This window comes from Cnephaeus nilssonii (genome assembly GCF_951640355.1).
Source record: "Cnephaeus nilssonii genome assembly, chromosome: 7".
NCBI classification, from domain to species: domain Eukaryota; kingdom Metazoa; phylum Chordata; class Mammalia; order Chiroptera; family Vespertilionidae; genus Cnephaeus; species Cnephaeus nilssonii.
Genome location: NC_137078.1, coordinates 50,832,820 through 50,851,805, shown reverse-complemented (window position 1 = coordinate 50,851,805; position 18,986 = coordinate 50,832,820). Strand labels below are relative to the sequence as shown.

Below are 18,986 nucleotides of genomic sequence, written 5' to 3'. Positions count from 1 at the left end.
ATTTAATTTTCATCTTATTATATTTTCCTAACGGAGAGCAGGACAAGCTTTCCCAAAAGATGGCGCTTGACATATTGATTATTTTAAGCTGAAGGCCCTTGAGAAAACAGCAGAAGCAGGAAAGTCACTCAGAGCAACCCTCCCCTGTCCTTCTCTCCTGAAACAGGTCATAAAACCCTCATGTGAGAGGTACCCTCCTTGTACACAGAAGAAAGGAGTATCCTTATCTCCGAAGACAAAGTGACATGAAGAATTCAAATAAATGGACCTTCTTAAGTTCTCCCTAGCTTATTACACTTACCTCATAGACTTTCCTTAGACCTATACAGTATTTCTCCACAACTGTCTGCACTTCATCAAAACTAGTAAAAAGATACTCAGGTTTAACTGGTTTTTTTTTTTTTTGGGGGGGGGTCTTCATTTCCTTTTGATCCCCCATGTCATATAAAAGGTGTTAAATAAACATGTATGTTTTTCTTTGCTAACCTGTTCTCATCCATTTAATTTTCAGACCCACTCAGGATGCTAAGGGGGTCAAGGAAACTTTTTCTTCCCCTACAAGGTGAGTTATTATTTTCCCTAAGTGTGAGAAAGACTGGTTTGACAGAGTTATCACTGAGAGATTTAGAGTCTTAGGTAGAATTTGTTTTGGCAGAAAGTTAAACTTAAAAGAAAACCTGTGAATTTCAAAAGAGAAATGTATTTTTATCAGCCATTGTAAAAATGATTCTTATGACCTATGACCAGGAGTGTGTAGGTCAGAATCCTGGGCCCATCACATACTAGCAAAGTGACTTAAATAAAGCCCTCTCTTTGCTATGCCTCCATTTTTCTCATCAGCAAAGTGGAGATGATAATAGCACCTATTTTATGGACATTGTAAAGATTAAATGAGATAACAAATGTAAAGTACTTACTTCTTGACATATTGCAAGTAATATATATCAACAATAATTATTTGACTAGGCTCTACTGATTCTGTCCCTGAATTTGTTCAGCAGGCTCAAATCTTCATTGTTAAGAATTTATGAGTGAAATTCTCTTTGGTCTGTCTTCGATTGGCAGCCTTAATGACACTGCCTCTCTCAGAATTTAGGACAGTAAATTTGAATCTTTAAGAAAATTGAAATTACCTAGAGCATTGTAACTTACCAAACTTGCTGAACAAGAAATTAAAGAAATTTATAACCATTAAGGAACTTTATGTAGTCAGAAAAATAAATATTTGTCTGTTTAGGAGGGCTAAAACGATCTGGTACTGGCAGTGGCTCTCGTGGCGGGTGGGGCGGGGTGTGAGCTACTAGCCCCAGAGAGCTATGAGCAGCAGAGGGCGGGGCAGCAAGCTACTAGCAGCGATGGGCAAGGCAGCCAGCTGAGGCAAGTGGAAGCAAGCTATTCACACATGATTTCATGCGTGCTGGGCCTCTAGTATTATAATAAACAACAGGATACAAAATACAAGCATATAAATATGTCATTTACAATAGTTACAGTAAATCACTGAGAAACAAATATAATGTAAAAATCATTATAAAGAAAAGTTTTAATTAGATGAAAAATTTAAAAGCTCTATAGATGTATAATAACTATTAGAGGCCCAGTGCATGAAAATTCGTGCACTGGGGGGGAGGGGGAGGTCCTCAGTCTGGCCTTCCCCCCTCACAGTCCGGGAGCCCTCAGGGGATATCCTACTGACAGCTTAGGCCCGCTTCCCGCTCCCCAAGGGAGCGGCCCTAAGCTGCAGTCTGGCCTTCCTCTGCAGGAGGCAACCGGGCTGATCATGGGAAGGCGCTGCCCCCATCAGCCCACTGCTGCTGCCACTGCCGGCTGGCAGGCCCTTGCTTCTTACTGCTGGCCCTGTCCCCCTGCCCACTGGTGGGTGGGGGGCGATCTGGGGCCAGGCTGGCTGAGGGAGGGACTGTGGGAGGTTGAGGCACAGCAGATCGCACCCCATCCAGGGTAGTTAGCTTTGTCTGTATAGACGTCCAGATGGACGTCTGCTCTAATTAGCCTATTACCCTTTTATTAGTATAGATAGCATACTTATTGATGAAAACATTCAATATCGTCAAGCTCTCAATTATTCCAAAAATTATTATGCCAATCAAAGTAAATATACTACCATTCAACATTCTAACAGAAGGTTTGGGGAACTTGGTATGTTGGTTTTAATGTTTATATTGAAGAGCAAAAAAATCAAGACTAGCCAAGGCACTACTAAAGGGCAGTGTGAAGAATATTTCTGTATAAAATATGAACAATAATTATAAAGCTATTATAAATTTATAATATCAAAAGGCTAACTCAGAAACAATCCCACCCATGTATGGAAACTTGATACCTGCAGTAGAAAAGAGCAAGAAATACTGAACGGTAGCTTGCGCCCAGAATTCATGTGAACAGTAAAAAAAGGAATAAATTAACAAGCAAACTAAGAAATATATGATAGTTAGCAAACAAGTGAAGTTGATCAAAATAAGCAAAGTTACGTGATGAATTATCTTTTCTGGCCATCTGAATATCAGTTCAATAAACCAGGTACACTATATGTCCACTTGACTTTTTATAGTATAAACATAATCTGAAGACATTTTAAAGAAAGGAGAATGTTGTGAGTAATTGACCTTTTCTCTGGAAAGGAAATGGTGATATTTTCAAGCAGTACAGGAACATCAAGCAGGTCACACAAAAGGAAGGTCACATTTTATTGAAAAGGGGGGCAAGGGGAGCACCATGGAGAAATGGAGAAATTCGTTTTCTTGTCTAGATAATTGGATGTCTTGTATAGAAAACAAAAGGCATGAAGCTTTTAAGGGGATCATTATGCTTGTTTCCTGAGCTTTAGGACTATTTCAGATTATATTGGCATAGCATATGTAGGAAAATGAATCTATCATCACCAACATGTTGAGCTGTGAGCCTCTCCACCTAACGCAAGGTCACCTCAACTTCTAGGGGCAATTCCCTTCTTTCAAATTCAGCCACATGGTCGGTTTCAACTATTATGAGACTCATCATCTGTTTTAAAAGGCAAAGCTGTATCCTGCAGCAGTTCATAAAGACAAAGAATGATTTTTTCTGAATCTCTTAAACTCAGTCTTGTCAAGAAGTGAACATGCAAAACTGACCTTATCAGAGATGCAATACAGCTCCAATTAAAATTGAACTGGGGAGAAGATCTTGGAGGGACGATTTCAAACTCAAAATGTAAGCCTCATGAGTAAGAAATGTTGTCATATGCTACTGTATCTTTATCTTCATTCAGTACAGGGATCAACAAAACATTGTTAGAAATCATTTCAGTTAGCATGGATGCCACTGTTGAGATTAGATTAATTAAATGGATAAATCCCAAGCATGAATCAAAAATATCTAATAACATGAAAGAAGTCAAAATATGAGACAAGCAGTTCTGCCAAAAATCTTTTCAAAGCTCCCAATGGCCTAGTACTAGTATGATTGGAAAATCTACAATTTGGAAGAAAATAAAACAGACCAAATGCCAGGTAAGTATGAGGCTGTATAAATCTGGCCTTTGCCAGAAATGAGGCATTGAAACCAACAAGAGCTTATCACGGCCAAAGAAAGATGCACAGTAAGTATATCTAAATGAGTTAGGCAGTTTCATTTTGACATCATTCAACCTAACAAAAAATAACATTGTGTCTTATTGGCAAGTGCTTTGTGTATTCTTAAGTGAATGCTATATAAATGTCAGTAACTGCCTATATACTAGGAGCAATGGCCAAAGGATATAAAGACAGAAGAATTTAAATTATATCTGCATCTAGGAAAGAATTCATGTTCTTTTGCAGTGAGAATTTATTTTGAAAATATACTGTGAAATTTCAAGGTATATTCTAATAGCATACTAACAATAAAAGAATGAACCCTGTTGAAATAGGATGGAAGGAGGGAGGGAGGGAGGGATGGAGGGAGGGAGGGGGTTGGTTATTCTGTAACTATTCTAGCTATAGACTTGAATATGTGTCATGTCCCATGTCTTAAGAGATATGCAACCGCAAAGGGAGTTTTCTATTTTATAAAAGTCAATATGGGTCCAAGAGGCTGTTCATCTTATTTTAAAATCCCAGTCTCCTTTGGAGGATCTTACAGGACAGTCCTACTGTCAATGTTTCCTTCTGAGAGATGTCCTGGGGTTCCTGTGTTCTTTGAAAATAAGGGAACCATAGAGTCAGTTTTCCAGAGCAAGAAGGAATCTTCAAAATCTCATGTCTTTTGTCCAGTGTCACAGATAGAACAATGGCTATTCATCTGTGGGCCAATACGTTAATATTTTTAATTTTTTAAAATTTATAGAATTATTTTAAAAGACTGGAGAATAATCACAGGAGTAGCAAAATGGACCTCATGGATGATACAGCTACCTCTCTAGAAATCAGTTTTCTCTTTATATCTATTATTGATTCTAACCTTGGGAAAGCTGGCCTATTATCCTTCAAGCCTTGCTGAAAATGAGGTACTTGGGGTCAAGAAAAAAAATACCCACTAGTAATGCTCAGACTCTGGGAATAAATGATCTCCAGGATGCAATTAGCACAATCCTTCACCTGGGAGATGGCAAGGACTAAGAGAAAGAAAAAAGTACCTAGGTTCAAATGATGACTTTTAGAATAATTTTCTGTTCCGGCCACATTTTCCTCTAATGACCAAGCTAATCTAGTCTTGATTAGCATGACCATGAAAATAATTATCATTTATATGCAATTTTAAATCTTAAAAGCCTTTGTTAAAATGTTCTTTCCTGCTTCAGGACATGCAATATTGACTAGAGTAATGAATTCATTATGGTGTTTCTGACTTCTTTTTTACATGAACTCTCTAAATGTATATCTTATAACATATCCAAGTACCAATATTAGGACATAGACTGTGTATTGAATTTTTAATGTGTCTTCCTGGTAATTAATATATTAAAATTTTAATTTATATATAATTTTGGATATGTGGAAGTTTATTTCTATAATGCATATATATTATAAACTTTTTATATAGAAAATTGTATTCTTCTGCTCTTCATTATTTCCTCAATTATATCACTCTTTGTGTCAAAAATGTAAAAATCACTGAAACATAAATACTCACTGGCTATATTGTCTTGAAGACGGAAAAAAAAAATGTGATTGTTCTCACCAAATAATAACATCGAATAGGCTCACTTCTATTTTCTAAACAAATGGCTTTTAATATCTTAGAATTATACTAGCAATAGATGCATTTACATATTAAAGCTATGAGCTCATTTTAACTTTAGAAAATATATGCAATGAAAAATGTACTGATTAAAAGAGAAATTTGATATTGTTTTTAAAGTGTTATATTCCAAAGGTTTTCTTCATGAAAGCTTAAAAGTAAAACTACATAGATTCTGGAGCTAGGGTTTGAGTCAAACACATCTTCCAGTCTTAATGAACAAGATGTACCTTCCACATCTGCAAACATAACATTCAGGCACTATTAGCTTATATAATAAAGAGGTAATATGTACATTGACCATCACTCCAACACACAAGATTGCTGCCTCCATCTGGTCAAAGATGGCCACCCCCATGTGGACACAAGATGGCCAGTAGGCGAGGGCATTTGGGAGGGATCAGGCCGGCAGAGGAAGACAGTTAAGGGCAATCAGGCCTGCAGGGGAGGGCAGTTGGGGTGACCAGGCCTGCAGGGGAGGGCAGTTGGGGGAGATCCAGGCCTTCAGGGGAGGGCAGTTGGGGGTGACCAGGCTGGCAGGGGAGGGCAGTTAGAGGCAACCAGGCTGGCAGGGGAGCAGTTAGGTGTTGATCAGGCTGGCAGGGGAGTGGTTAGGGAGTGATCAGGCTGGCAGGCTGAAGCGGTTAGGAGCAATCAGGCAGGCAGGCAGGCAAGCAGTTGGGAGCCAGCCTGGATTGTGAAAGGGCAGTCGGACCTCCTTTGAGGGGTCCTAGATTGGAGAGGGTTCAGGCTGGGCTGAAGGACACCCCCCATGCACAAATTCTGTGCACCAGGCCTCTAGTATATATATAAAAGGCTAATATGCAAAGTGTCCCCTTGGGAGTTCGACCAGGAGAATTGCTCGCTATGACGTGCGCTGACCACCAGGGGGTGGCGCAGAACTAAGGAAGGCCCAGGCCTGCAGCTGCTAACCAGAGAAGGGAGGCCCCGGCTGGCAGCCGGAAGGAAGGCACCAATCGGCCCTGATCCCTAGCCAGGCCTTAGGACCCTAATCGTGCTTGAATGTCATGCACCGGGCCTCTAGTCTTATTAATAAAGGAATAGTAATAAAAGTTCTGGGATGTATGATTTGATATAGTATTTTGATCACATTTGGCTTAAAACATGGTTGTAAAATAAAGGTAAAAGGAAAGCAATGATAATAGAAAGGGGTATTTCTATTTGGGTTTCAAGGGGGTATTTTTAAGGTAAGTGAACCTTTCTCTCCTATAAGCTTTTGAATGTTGTTTGTCAAAGCAACATGGAAAAAAAGAAAAAAGGGCTGAGATTTAGTGTGTCTTCTCTTACCTGCACTGTAGAAGCACCCACATGGAAAATGGAACTCTACTTCCTAACCAAGCAGAAGTATTTTAAAACACATAAAACAATGGTTGGCTGTAAAAGTAGAAATGTAAAAAAAATAAAAAGAGAGAGAGTATTGAGGTTTATAATCTGACTCCCAAAATAAAAATTAAAAATAACTTTGAAAACCATGCCTGGCTGCTGTGGTTTAGTGGTTGAGCATGGAACCATAATCCAGGAGGTCAAGGTTTGATTCCTGGTCATGGCACATGCTAGGGTTGCTGGCTCAATTCCTAGCGAGGTGTGTGCAGGAGGCCGCCAATTGATGACATTCTCTCATCATTGATGTTTCTATCTCTCTCTCCCTCTCCCTTCCTCTCTGCAATTAATTAAAAAATATTTAAAATAATAGTTTTGAAAACCAATATTTGTTGAAAAAGAACCGATCTTATACATTACTTTGTATCTTGGTTCATTTTGACTACTGTACCAAAATACCATGGACTGTGGCTTACAAACAACAGAAATTTATTTCTCACAGTTCTGGAGACTGGGAAGTTCAAGATCAAAGTGCCAGCAGAGTCATGTCTGCTGAGATCCTATTTTATGTTTCATAGATCCCCCCCCCCCAGATTTTCACTGTGTCCTCACATGGTGGAAGAGGTAAGGGAGCTCTCTAGAGTCTGTTTTATAAGGGCACAAATCCCATTTATAAAGGTTCTGCCCTCATGACCTAATCACTTTCCAAAGGCTCCATTTCTAAATATTATCACATATGTATTTTGGGGGGACAAATATTCAGTCTATAGCACTTTGCCACCCTCTTAAGTATGTCAAAGTACATACCTAATTGATGATAGAGCTTTACCAAAGGGTGATTCATCATCCAGATGGAACTGAAGGGGTGGAAATAGATAAAGACTATAGAGAAGAGGTCTCAGCTTTTGCATTTGAGAGGTTTCAGGGGGGAATGCTGAAGGAGGGCTTTGGCTAGGTTTCCCACGGAGAACTCTAGGAGGACAGTGCCTCCACCCAAGCCTGGAAGAAGGTATATCTAAGCAAACAGCACTGCATCATACATAGGCAGACGTGGAGTCCGACCTCAGTTCTCCTGGTTCTTGTGTGGAATGAGCAGAGCATGGGCTTTCATGCATATCCCCAAAGTTAGGCCAAGTTAGGTTGGGAGTTCACAGAAGTTGTGACCAGAGGCAGAGGCAAAAGACCGTGGCAGACTGTGTGCATCCCTGCATATATGAGTGAGAACAATTTGAGAAGAACCCAAACACCAAACACCAGTGAAAGGTGCAGGAGGTCACTGGGTTTTTTGTTGTTGTTTTTTATCTCTATTAGGAGATTCCAATCTGCCTTTGGGAAAACTTGCTAATGGTCATCAAAATCTCTGACTTTAAGAAAGCTCTGTATAATGTACTTTCATATATAATACTAGAGGCCCAATGCACAAATTTGTGCATGGGTGGGGTCCCTCGGCCTGGTTGGCCAATGGGGCCGATGGGGGACAACTCGCCCAGTCCTGTTTGGGGCTGATCAGGGCCAGCCAGCTGTGGGGGAGGCACCGTGGGGGAGGGACCATGGGAGGTTGACTGTGGGAGTGCACTGACCACCAGGGGGCAGCTCCTGCACTGAGTATCTGATCCCGGGTGGTCAGAGCACATCATAGTGACTGATTGTTCAGTCAACCAATCATAATGGTCGCTTAGGCTTTTATGTATACATATGTTTAATTTCCATGCTAATTGCCAGAGTAGAAAGTATGGACCTTGTTTTCTGGATGGTAATCTGGAATTGTAAATAAATGCCTTGCCAGATCAGCTGAGCAGTGGAGATGGGACTGAAACTGAGTCCTCATTCAAAACTGAACTTTTTATCATTGATATGGCCTACCATACATATTGTTTTCTGTGCTATCTTTCATTCTTTATATAGGTTACATAATTTATGAAACACTTCTTTTGGATATTCTCTCTGAAAAAGGCATTACACAGAGCTTTCTATCCATTCTGGTAATGCCTCTGCCTGCAGAATTACAAGTGGATGTGTAGTTGAGGACATGATGTGGGTTCTTAAGACCTCCATTGCCCTGAAATACTATCATAACGCTGCACTCCCTTCTTTACTATCACTCTTTATGAATATTCTAAGTTAAAATTTTTCTATAAATTAAAAGGAGATCTTACTCTGACATATTAGTTTAAGCAATAAAACATTTTACCACCATTTTTACCCCAAAGATATTGAGATCTACAAGGTCTGATACATAATTAAATTAAGCCAAGATTTATAGAGATACTATTGTATGCAAGGTGCTAGTCCTGACATCAAGAAGTATAATTTCTTATAGAAGAGCCAATACAGCAATGATCATAAATCACTATGTTTCAGATACTATGTCAGATACTTTACATGCAAAGTTCAATTAACCGTCAGAGCTGAATTAGGAGGTAGGGGTCATTATTTCTAATTTACAAATAAGGAAACTAAGGAAAGAGAAGATAAATTACTTATCTATAAGCACATAGCTAATAAGTGATAAAGCCTAAATATTATATGATATATGTCAAGATAGTAGCAATAGGTTGACTATGATTATCTCTTAGTTAAAGTAAGGGCAGGAAAAGTTTCAAAAAAAAAAAAAATTACACCTGAGCAGGTATCAATTGAAGTTTGAGAGTTTGACAGACAAATTAAATAGCAGATACAAAATGTTACATAATACACATTAGACATACAATTTTTCTGTGCATTAATCTTAGTGATTCATCTTTAAGATTGATTTGTTAACCATTAAGATTCCAAGCTAAAATTAAATATATACTTGGCACAGAATCATAAATTCTTAAGAAGGTATGTTTTATTTTGGGTGAGTTGGGAAAGGTGGAACAATTTCTGGAGTAGACACTACATACCCTTTGATAAACAATGAGAGGCATTGCAAGCCCACAGAGGGGCTAGTGTTCTGATTAGCAGTATGGACTCCCAGGCCTCATTCTCAGCACAGAAGTAGCACAAAATCCAACCTAAGGGCTACTCTGACATTCAAATACAATCTTCTTTCAACTCACACTCTGTACGTCATAGGTAATGCTTACCACATGCTATTGCCCTTATTCATTTATATAACTCTTTTGGCCAATATACTACAAACTTCCACAGGCCAGGGAATTGCATTTCTCAGTACCTATATACAGTTTCTGATATCTAATAGGCGCCCACAGTTTGATGTGGAACTAAATAGGAACAATTCCACTGTCTGATAGCAACCATCATCCAAAACTGTAATGACAGCCTATTAACCTTGTTTGAAACACCAAATCACTCCAGAGGATCTATTCTCATTTCCACAGTGACTTGAACCAGAATGTGGTGGTAGATGCCAAAATAGCCAGATGTACTTCTCTATCCATTTTCCTTCAGCTTTTTAGGCCATATGGTTCTCACCATTCCTATAATGAGACTTCAGGATTAAGATTCAGAAGTCCGTCATTTCCAGAATGCACAGCCCAGACACAGAGCCGAGGCTATTTTTTCCCAAGTTGACTTGGCACTGGATCGTGATGTGATGAATTTATTATGTACAGCAGCAGGCACGGTGCTTTTTAAAAGCAAAATGCTGGAAACAGAAGCTCATTGATAAAAGAAAAAAAAAGTCAAAACTATGCCAGTTTTCTCCAAATAACATCAGAGTAAACTATCATCAAATATAAGTCGTTTTCCCTATAAATAACAGCATGTGCATGGAGCAAATATATAGCATTCTCAACTCCTTTGAAAAGACTAAAAATAACCTCATAAAGCTGATCTAATTATCCTGCATATATACAGCGACATGTGAACATCAGAGTATGGCATCGGCTAATTGAACAGCTAAGGATGCTGGGGAACTTTAAACAGAAGATTCTGAGACTATGTGAGCTAATAATGATGACATTAAAAGAATGTACTGATCTTAGCAGTATAGTTTGAAGCCCATATAGCATTGCAAATGACAACAACTGGGTTTTGATGTTTAGATAAAGGTCGAACATAAGGGAACTTTGCCTTCAAGCTTTTTATAATAATGTACCATAAACTCAAGGAAACCTCTTTAATTTCTCTGAAGACACACAGATTTCCTTAATTTTCTGACAACATACCTTTGCTTACTACAGAAATGTCTTTATTCCTATTTACATTCTAGTAAACCTAATTATACAAGCATTTTCCAATTTATACTGGGCACATTCCCATTAAACATCTGCTTTTAGTTATAGCGCTGCTCTGTATGAAAATACAGGTAGTAAATATGTGTAGTACCATCAAATGTAAATGCTAGATATGAAAAAAATAAAATAGCATTGAAACTAGTTGAAACTAGACACTGATTTCTTTCAAAAGTTGCTATTATATTCAGATGGTAAAAGCACATACCAACACTGACAAAGATTAAACACTGGCCAATGCTGTCCAGAAAATTACCAAAGCCCTGACACAGACCACTGAGTAAAAAGGCACAGTCTCTATCTTGGTATGAAATCTAAACATCTGACATGTCATTGGATTTCCCACTGTTAGGTTTTTCCTTTTCAGCTAGCCAAAGACATGTAGTTATTTTTTTAATGGAAAAGTACTGTTACTTTGTGGTAGGAAAAGCAAGCTAAGCCATAAGTGGCAAAAATACTTCATTACATTTGACCTGTACTCGTCTCTTTGTCTGACTTTCCTAAAAATGTTAGAATTTTAAAAATACGACATTATCTACCTGATGGGGAACATAAAAATACATTTGGCGGGGGAGGGGGATAGCAATCTGAATCTGTGCCACTAATCTGCCTTCTAATGCACATTCTTGCTAGCTGATAATTAACTCACTGCCCCTTCCTTAATTATCTGGTCTTGCAAGACCTATTTAGCTAAATACTCCCATTTTACAGAGGCCATAAACCATGAACAATACACAACCCCCAGAGGGGGTTATCAGCACTGGCTCCAGGCCAGGCCTTTAGGTGTGGTCTCATGTCCCCCATCCCAACACAAGGGGCTTTTTGCAAAGCCTGCGAAAGGTCCGGAAGTCTGATCCATATTTGGGGGACAAAGAAACCAAAGGCTATAAAGGGAAAGCTTCCTCCATATTTGAGGCTCAGAATTTGGAAACAGGCTCCCCTGAGTCACTGTACTAGTACATGTGAAACATCTGAAAATAAATGGGTTTATCCTGAATCTCTGAGTACTCCTGTATATTTTTAGGTTGCCTGGTAAATTCTGTATGTAACATACCAATGCCTCAAATATAAAAAGAGCTGGTATATAATTCTACTAGCGAAGAGTTACATTAAAAGTTCATGAAGAAGATATGATTGATGTGGGAAAGAAGGCCAGTCTGGTAGTATAATAAGCATACATGGAATGGAGAAAATCTGAAAGAAACAAGATTGAGTAAAAAAAACTAGTATAAAAACCATACTAATAAGCAAGACTGTCTAGTAACAGCAGGCAAGGATTTGAAAAATGAAACTGAACTGGCTAAAATCAGAGATGATTTTTTAGATGAAAAAGGTTTCAAATTGTAGGAATGTCTCAAATGCAAGTATACCAATATATTGAAAAAAATAAGGTATATTGAAGTTTTGACCTGGTTCAGTATGAAAAAAAGGTCATGATCAATTAATAATATAAGGAAATATGGTTGCTAGGTATTTGGCTACCTTAGTTTATTTCAAATCTTGTGATTGAGTGATGTTTTCTAATAATATCATAGAAACTAATATTAAAAGGACAAATATATATGGATACATAAAGATTCTTATATCATTATTCAGTTTAGAGAAAAATTGAAACTAAATGTTTAATAAACAGAAGAAATAAACATATTTTAAAGATTTTTAATAATGTGAAAATGTTCAAATAATAATGTTAAGAAAAAAAAAATGTATGAACTTTTTTTTTTTAATCCTATAGAGGAAAGATTAAGATGTACCTAACATGCCCAGCTGGTGTGGCCTAGTATTTGAGCATTAACCCATGAACCGATTTCCAGTCTGGGCACATACCTGGGTTGCAGGCTCAGTCCCCAGTTGGGTGTGTGCAGAAAGCAGCTGATCAATGATTCTCTCTTATCAGTGATGTTTCTATCTCTCTCTCCCTCTCCCTTCTCTGGAATCAATAAAAAATATATTTTTTTAAAAAGGTGTACCTAATGTTAACAAAAACTATGATTAAAAAATAGAAACATACATAATTTTAATTTTGCTCTTTGTACTTTCTGTACTTCCCAAATGCTTTAAAATTATTTTCTTATAAAATATACATTTTAAAAGGTTTAAAATCATCATGAACCAAAAAAAAAAAAAAGAAATTTCTTTTTTTCCCATACAGAAGTACTGATTTCAAAATATCCTTACTATTTCTTAGAAGAAATTCCCAATTCCTATGTTTCCTAACTCTTTCTTAAAGAATTCACTTTTCTAACTATTGAGAAACATAAATTTAGCTCATCGATAGTGTGGGGTTAAGGTTTTCTCTGCAGTCTCTAGAGATGAACTATCAACTCTAAGGAGAAAAGAGATTAGAAGAAAGGACTGGGAAATTCTTTATTCATCAAAAGTTTACTCTTTCAAGAAACATCAGCTACAGAATAGGTACAGAAGTCAACTAGTTTCAATATGGCTAAGAAGAAGAATTCCAAGTCTTTTTATGTGACAGAATCTGTGCCAGGCTGTATCTTTTCAAAGCAGGGACCGTGAGAAGGTCTGTGATGCACTTACATTTTTCACTTCCAACCAAGACAAGATATATCTACTGATCCCCAACTGTGAGCCTGCCTGACATGGGCCCCGGGGAGAACCATCTTTTAATTGCTTAAAATGATCAGAAATAAATATGTTTTAATTATAATTATATAAATGCAACTGTGAGAGTTAAGGGCCGAAGGAACAATTCACAAAATTAAACATGAATAAACAATTTACTGAATCCTCTTTAGTCTGACAATGAACAGCCCAATAGAATATAAACTGTGGATAGTCTCTGGTCCCCAGGGTGATTTTCTGTCATACCCAAAAGACTCAAAGCCTTATGATTCTATTTTGGTTCTATCCAATTTCAACTCAGCTAGGCTGGAGATGTTTCTAATCCAATCATGTGTGTGTCCTGGCTAGAGTGGACAACATAATAGAGCTGTGGCTGTTTTGACAGTGTTCTTTCTTTGATAGGTTCCGGTTATGCAGTTCCAGCTATGAATTAGATATCAAGTTATCCATGGTTTAGTAATAATTCACCTGTTTTTATGATGCCAGGGGAATAAAAGATGCCTTGGGATCCACTCATGCCCTCCAGCTCTACTATAGATACTTTTTTTTTTATTACTTTCAGAAATACTACATTCCACTTTATACAGGCCCTGACGAACAATGTTTCTTAGAGAACAAAGTTCCATTCAGATCAAACCAAAGTGTGACCCATAGGGAAAAGGTTTTAAAAAATGGACTGCAATTCAACTCTTCTCATGACTGAGGCATAATGCCATTTTTCTGTTTAACTGAACTACTAAGCCTGACATAAACTGACTTCAAGCTCTAGCCTTTCCTACATCTACAATCAAATACCTTTGCTACATTTTGCAACCCAGTTTATGCCCCAGCCATAGTAAGTTTCTTGTAATTGCTCAAGTCTATGTGCTCTCTGAGACATACTGTGACTCCTTTGCTTTCTCTCTGGTTAGTCATGATCTCTTGTTCCTCTTCATCTCCCCTACACAACGCCAAACTTCCTCTGTGTCATTCCTACTCACCCACCAACACTCAACCTAGGTTGTAAAAAAAATAAATTCCTCCATTCAAAAGGAAAATTTGGGTTTTTCCTAAGACCTAGCAATCTTAGGCTCTCTTCGACAATTTAGTTGATGAAATGATCATTCCTTGAATCTGTTAATAATACAGTAAACATGCCATACAGTGTTGACCAGAGATAAACCACCTTGGCATTGTCACTGACAGAGCCAGAATAGACAGACCGTTCGGCACATGCTAAAATTATAGCAGCACGTGTCCTCAAGAAAGAAGGTATTGAGCTTTCTATTTTCTGTGGCTATCTGATTGAGCATAAATTCTTCAGAGAAATTTAAAAATCCCTGCAATCAATTACTTCCTGATTGGTAGTAGGAGGTGCTCCATGGACCAGCTTGCCAGAGAAACAACCATAATTGATGAAAGGTATATTTTAAAAAAGTTTGAGGTCTCCAAAAGTTATTTCAAAGGCACACAGCAAATTAAAAAAACATACATCCAAGAGAATATACTAAATCTCAGGAAGAACAGTCCTGGCCCCAGTCAGCATGATGAAAGCTCCAAACTTGACAGGTGTAGCCAAGAAGATGGTGCTCCCAGTCTCCCAAGCTCAGGTGAAAGGCTACATTATTTTCACGGGATGGGAAGGCAGCATTTCTCATCACCCCAGGCTCTATGTTACTGGGACTAAATTCCAGACAAGCACAGCCAAGGGATTTGGGGCTCCCTTTCCCCACCTAATTACTTCTTATAGGGCAGAGACTGTACCTCATGTGTAAGAGAGATTACAGAGGGCCCAGCTCACTAGTAGAACAGAGGTTCAGTACTAGGGGAAGCAAGCCAAGAAGGCCTAAGGCTACCACCTCCCCCATGTGCTGCTCAAAAAGGAGGACTGTCACTCTGGGGAAAGGAGGACACTGTCCCACACATAGCTCTGGAGTAGTGGCTCACAGATTTTACCCAGAGGGAGAGGAAGGCCATAAGTATAGAGAGCTCTGAAGCTCTCCCTGGATGAACTGACTTTATTTGAAACAGTGTGGGGAAGGTAAAGCCTGAAAGTGCTCTCATTAAACAACGGAGAAACTGGTGGTAAGTAAAGGGAGGCTGGCAAACAACAGGCCAGGTAGTTTACCAATGAGAACCAGAGAAAGCACAACGAAGAAGAGTCCTCCCGGAGTCATACGTAAACTCAGACTGGCCTTCAAAACGAAACCAGCAAAAACCTTGGATTTAATTGGATCAGACTGTGGATTGATCTATGCCCCAGGGCATTATGGATACAATATTGTAATAAGACAGCAATTAGTAGAGCCTAACAGCTGAGTATGATGCCCATAGAGGCAGCTGGCTTAATAGAGTGATCAAATCAAGAGACGGTCAATAAGAACCCTGCTACAGAACTATCACCCAGTGTGACTACGCATGGGCAAGGTTTCCCCTCCGAACAGAGATATCAGAGGCTCCAACTGTGGGGGGAAATACACCTCATAAAAATAGGCAGAGTCTCTGAACAAATAAACAAGCAAAGAGGGAGGAGAGAGCACAGATGCATTGGAGGAAGAAAATGGCATCGGATAATAACTTGAATTCAAATAAACAAATAAATACAGCCAGAAATGGCAAGTGAAAGTGTTAGCTTAGCAAACTCTATAAAGTTCTCCTTTTCTCTTAAATTTCTTTAAAAAAATAAAATTAAAAGAAATAATTATTATAACAATAGGTTGTTGTTTTTGAAACATGTATAAATATAAAGTGTACAATGATAATAACACAATAATGGGGAGGAAGGAACACTGCTGTATAAAAGTACTTTCCTTTGTCTCACCAGAAATAGTATAAATTGAAGTATGTTCTGATAAGGATGGTATATAGGATAAGTCCTAGAGCAAGCTAAGAAAATAACACAAAAAGTACAGAGAAAAACATCACATTAAAAGAAAAAACAATATGTAAACAAATTAAAATTAAACATCTTAGAAAGTACTTAATACAAAGGGATAATAGAGAAATAAAGGAACAACATAAGAATAAAAAGATATGAGATTTATGGAAAGCAAAAGTAAAACAGCAGACATAAATCCACCCAGCTATATCAATAATAGTATTAACTGTCATTGTATTAGAAAGCCAATCAAAAGGCAGAGATTGTCATATTGGATATAAAACAAGACCCACCAATATATATATGCTGCCCATGGAACACACACTTTAGATTCAAAGATAGAAATAGGTTGAAAGTGAAGAGATGTAAAAAATATATTAAGCAAACAGCAACCATAAGAAAGCTGCTGTGGCTCTACGAACATCAGACAAAATAGACTTAAAATGTTACCTGAAAAGCGGGCAGGAGGGGAGCGCATTCAGGACACGTTCCAAGCAGGGCTCTGCAAGGCCTGTGACCTCAATGAAGGTGGCTCCGCCTCCGCGCAGGTGGCTCCGCCTCTGCGCAGGATCCAAGTTTCTTCACCTTGGGATGTGGCCCACCAGCGCAGGAACGGGACCTGCTGCCCTGACATTGCTCCTGGCATTGCTCCTGGCCAACACAGACATATTTTTGTCTAAGCCCCAGCGAGCAACCCTGGAGTATCTGGAGGAAAAAGACCTGAAAACACTGGAGAAGGAACCAAGAATGTTCTAAGCAAAGGAGCTCTGGGAGAAGAACGGCACTGTGACCATGGCTGTGCGAAGGCCAGGCTGCTTCCTCTGTCGAGAGGAGGCTACGGACCTATCCTCCCTGAAGCCCACGTTGATTGAGCTGGGTGTACCCCTCTACGCAGAGGTGAAGGAGCAGGTTGGGACCGGAGTGGAGGGCTTCCAGCCTTCTTTCAAGGGAGAAATCTTCCTGGATGAAAAGAAGAAGTTCCACGGCTCCCAGAGGCGGAAAATGATGTTCATGGGTTCGTCAGGCTGGGCATCTGGCTGGGCGTCCAGAGCAGATTCTTCCCGGCCCGGAGGGAGGCTTCTCTGGAAACCTGGAAGGAGAAGGCTTCATCCCCCGAGGCGTTTTTGTGGTGGGATCGGGAAAGCAGGGCATTCTTCTTGAGCACCGAAAAAAAGAGTTGGAGATAAAGTAAACCCAGTTTCTGTCTGGAAGTTGCTAAGAAAATCAAACCACAGACTTTAGCCTCAGAGAAAAAGTGACTGTGGGCTTGGCCCAGCTCAGGGATAACTAGGGGCTCACCTGTGTTCACAGGACACTTGGTTTCCACACGTGTCACTTAGGCCATCTTCTTAGACTAGATCGTTCATTAATTTAACATTGTGCTCCGTTTATGCTCAGTAAGACAAAATAGCCGCAAATAAGACTGATAAAACGCTAAGAAGTGAATGAGGGGTATTTCAGCTAAAACCTGGAAAACCTGAGGCTTAAAGTTGGCTGGTGTACTTCATTACAAACGTATATGGTGTTAACCTTTTGCACTCGGATGTCGAGTGTGGCTCGACACGGTTAGCATCAGTAGCAGCTCGTATGTCGAATTGTATTGAATGTATCAATAATTTGAAATATAAAAAAATCCAAATAAATAAGTTTGTATGAAAAGAAACTCCAGTTTTTTATTCTACTGCCGCTCTTTGTAAAATCTATTCTAATCTTCGAGTAGAATAAAGGAATCGAGAAAAAAGCAAGCGAGTGCAAAGGGTTAAAGCTGCTGTTATGAAATGAGTTTTATTTTCATGACTTTAAAAGTCTAAGAAAAGTTGGTGATTGAATAGATTAAGGATAAAAGGCTTTTGGCTTGTGTGTTTTCTATAATGATTCATTATATAATGTTAAAGTAATAACATAAAGGAATTGATGTGCTCTGGATGGCTTGATAAAGGTAGATAAAAAAATGAAAAACAAATGTTACCAGAGACAAAGAGGGACATATCCTACCTAATAAAATAGTAATATGCAAATTGACTGCACGTTCGCTACACCCAAGCCACGCCCACCAGTCAAAGCCACGCCCACCAGCCAATCAGGGTGAGTATGCAAATTACCCAACAAAGATGGCAGTTAATTTGCATACGCTGAGGGAGGGAGGAGTGAAGACTGAAGACAGCTTAGAAGGAAGCGGGAGGAAAAGCAGAAAGCAAGGTGGCTGCCAGAGGGAAAGCCTGGGCAGGGCAGAGCGGGGCGGAGCAGGGCAGGCGGCAGCGCTGCGCAGGTGCAGGCGCTGTGGCCACAACGATGGCGGCAGTGGCTGCTTGCAGTGCAGAATTCTTCTTGCAAATGGGCTACTAGTCCTATATGATAAGATAGTAATATGCAAACCTACCAAATGGCAGAACAACCGGTTGCTATGATGCGCTCTCCCACAAGGGAAGCACCGCTCAGCCACAAGCCAGGCTGATGGCTGGTGAGCACAGCGGCTGGTGGTGGGAGCCTCTCCCACCTCTGCAGCAGCGCAAAGGATGTCCAACTGACAGTTTAGGCCCGCTCCTAAGACGGCAGTCGGACATCTCTCCAGGGCTCCCGGACTGTTAAAGGGCGCAGGCAGGGCTGAGGAACACCACCCCCACCGCCCCACCCAAGTGCCTAGTGCACGAATGTCATGCACTGGGCTTCTAGTTATAATGATAAAGTGACAATCCATCAGGAAAATATAATAATTATAAACATGACTAGAGGCCCAGTGCATGAAATTCATGCATGGGGCATCCCCTCAGCCCAGCCTGCACCCTCTCCAATCAGGGACCCCTTGGGGG

General features: G+C 39.5%; 1 pseudogene across 1 annotated transcript; it reads left to right on the top strand.

Moving 5' to 3' along the window:
- Positions 1-14,679: 14,679 nt before the first annotated feature.
- Positions 14,680-17,435, top strand: LOC307103467 (peroxiredoxin-like 2A; annotated as a pseudogene). Its single transcript has 2 exons — positions 14,680-14,720; positions 16,705-17,435. The product of its transcript is annotated as a peroxiredoxin-like 2A (transcript).
- The last annotated feature ends 1,551 nt before the right edge of the window (positions 17,436-18,986 follow it).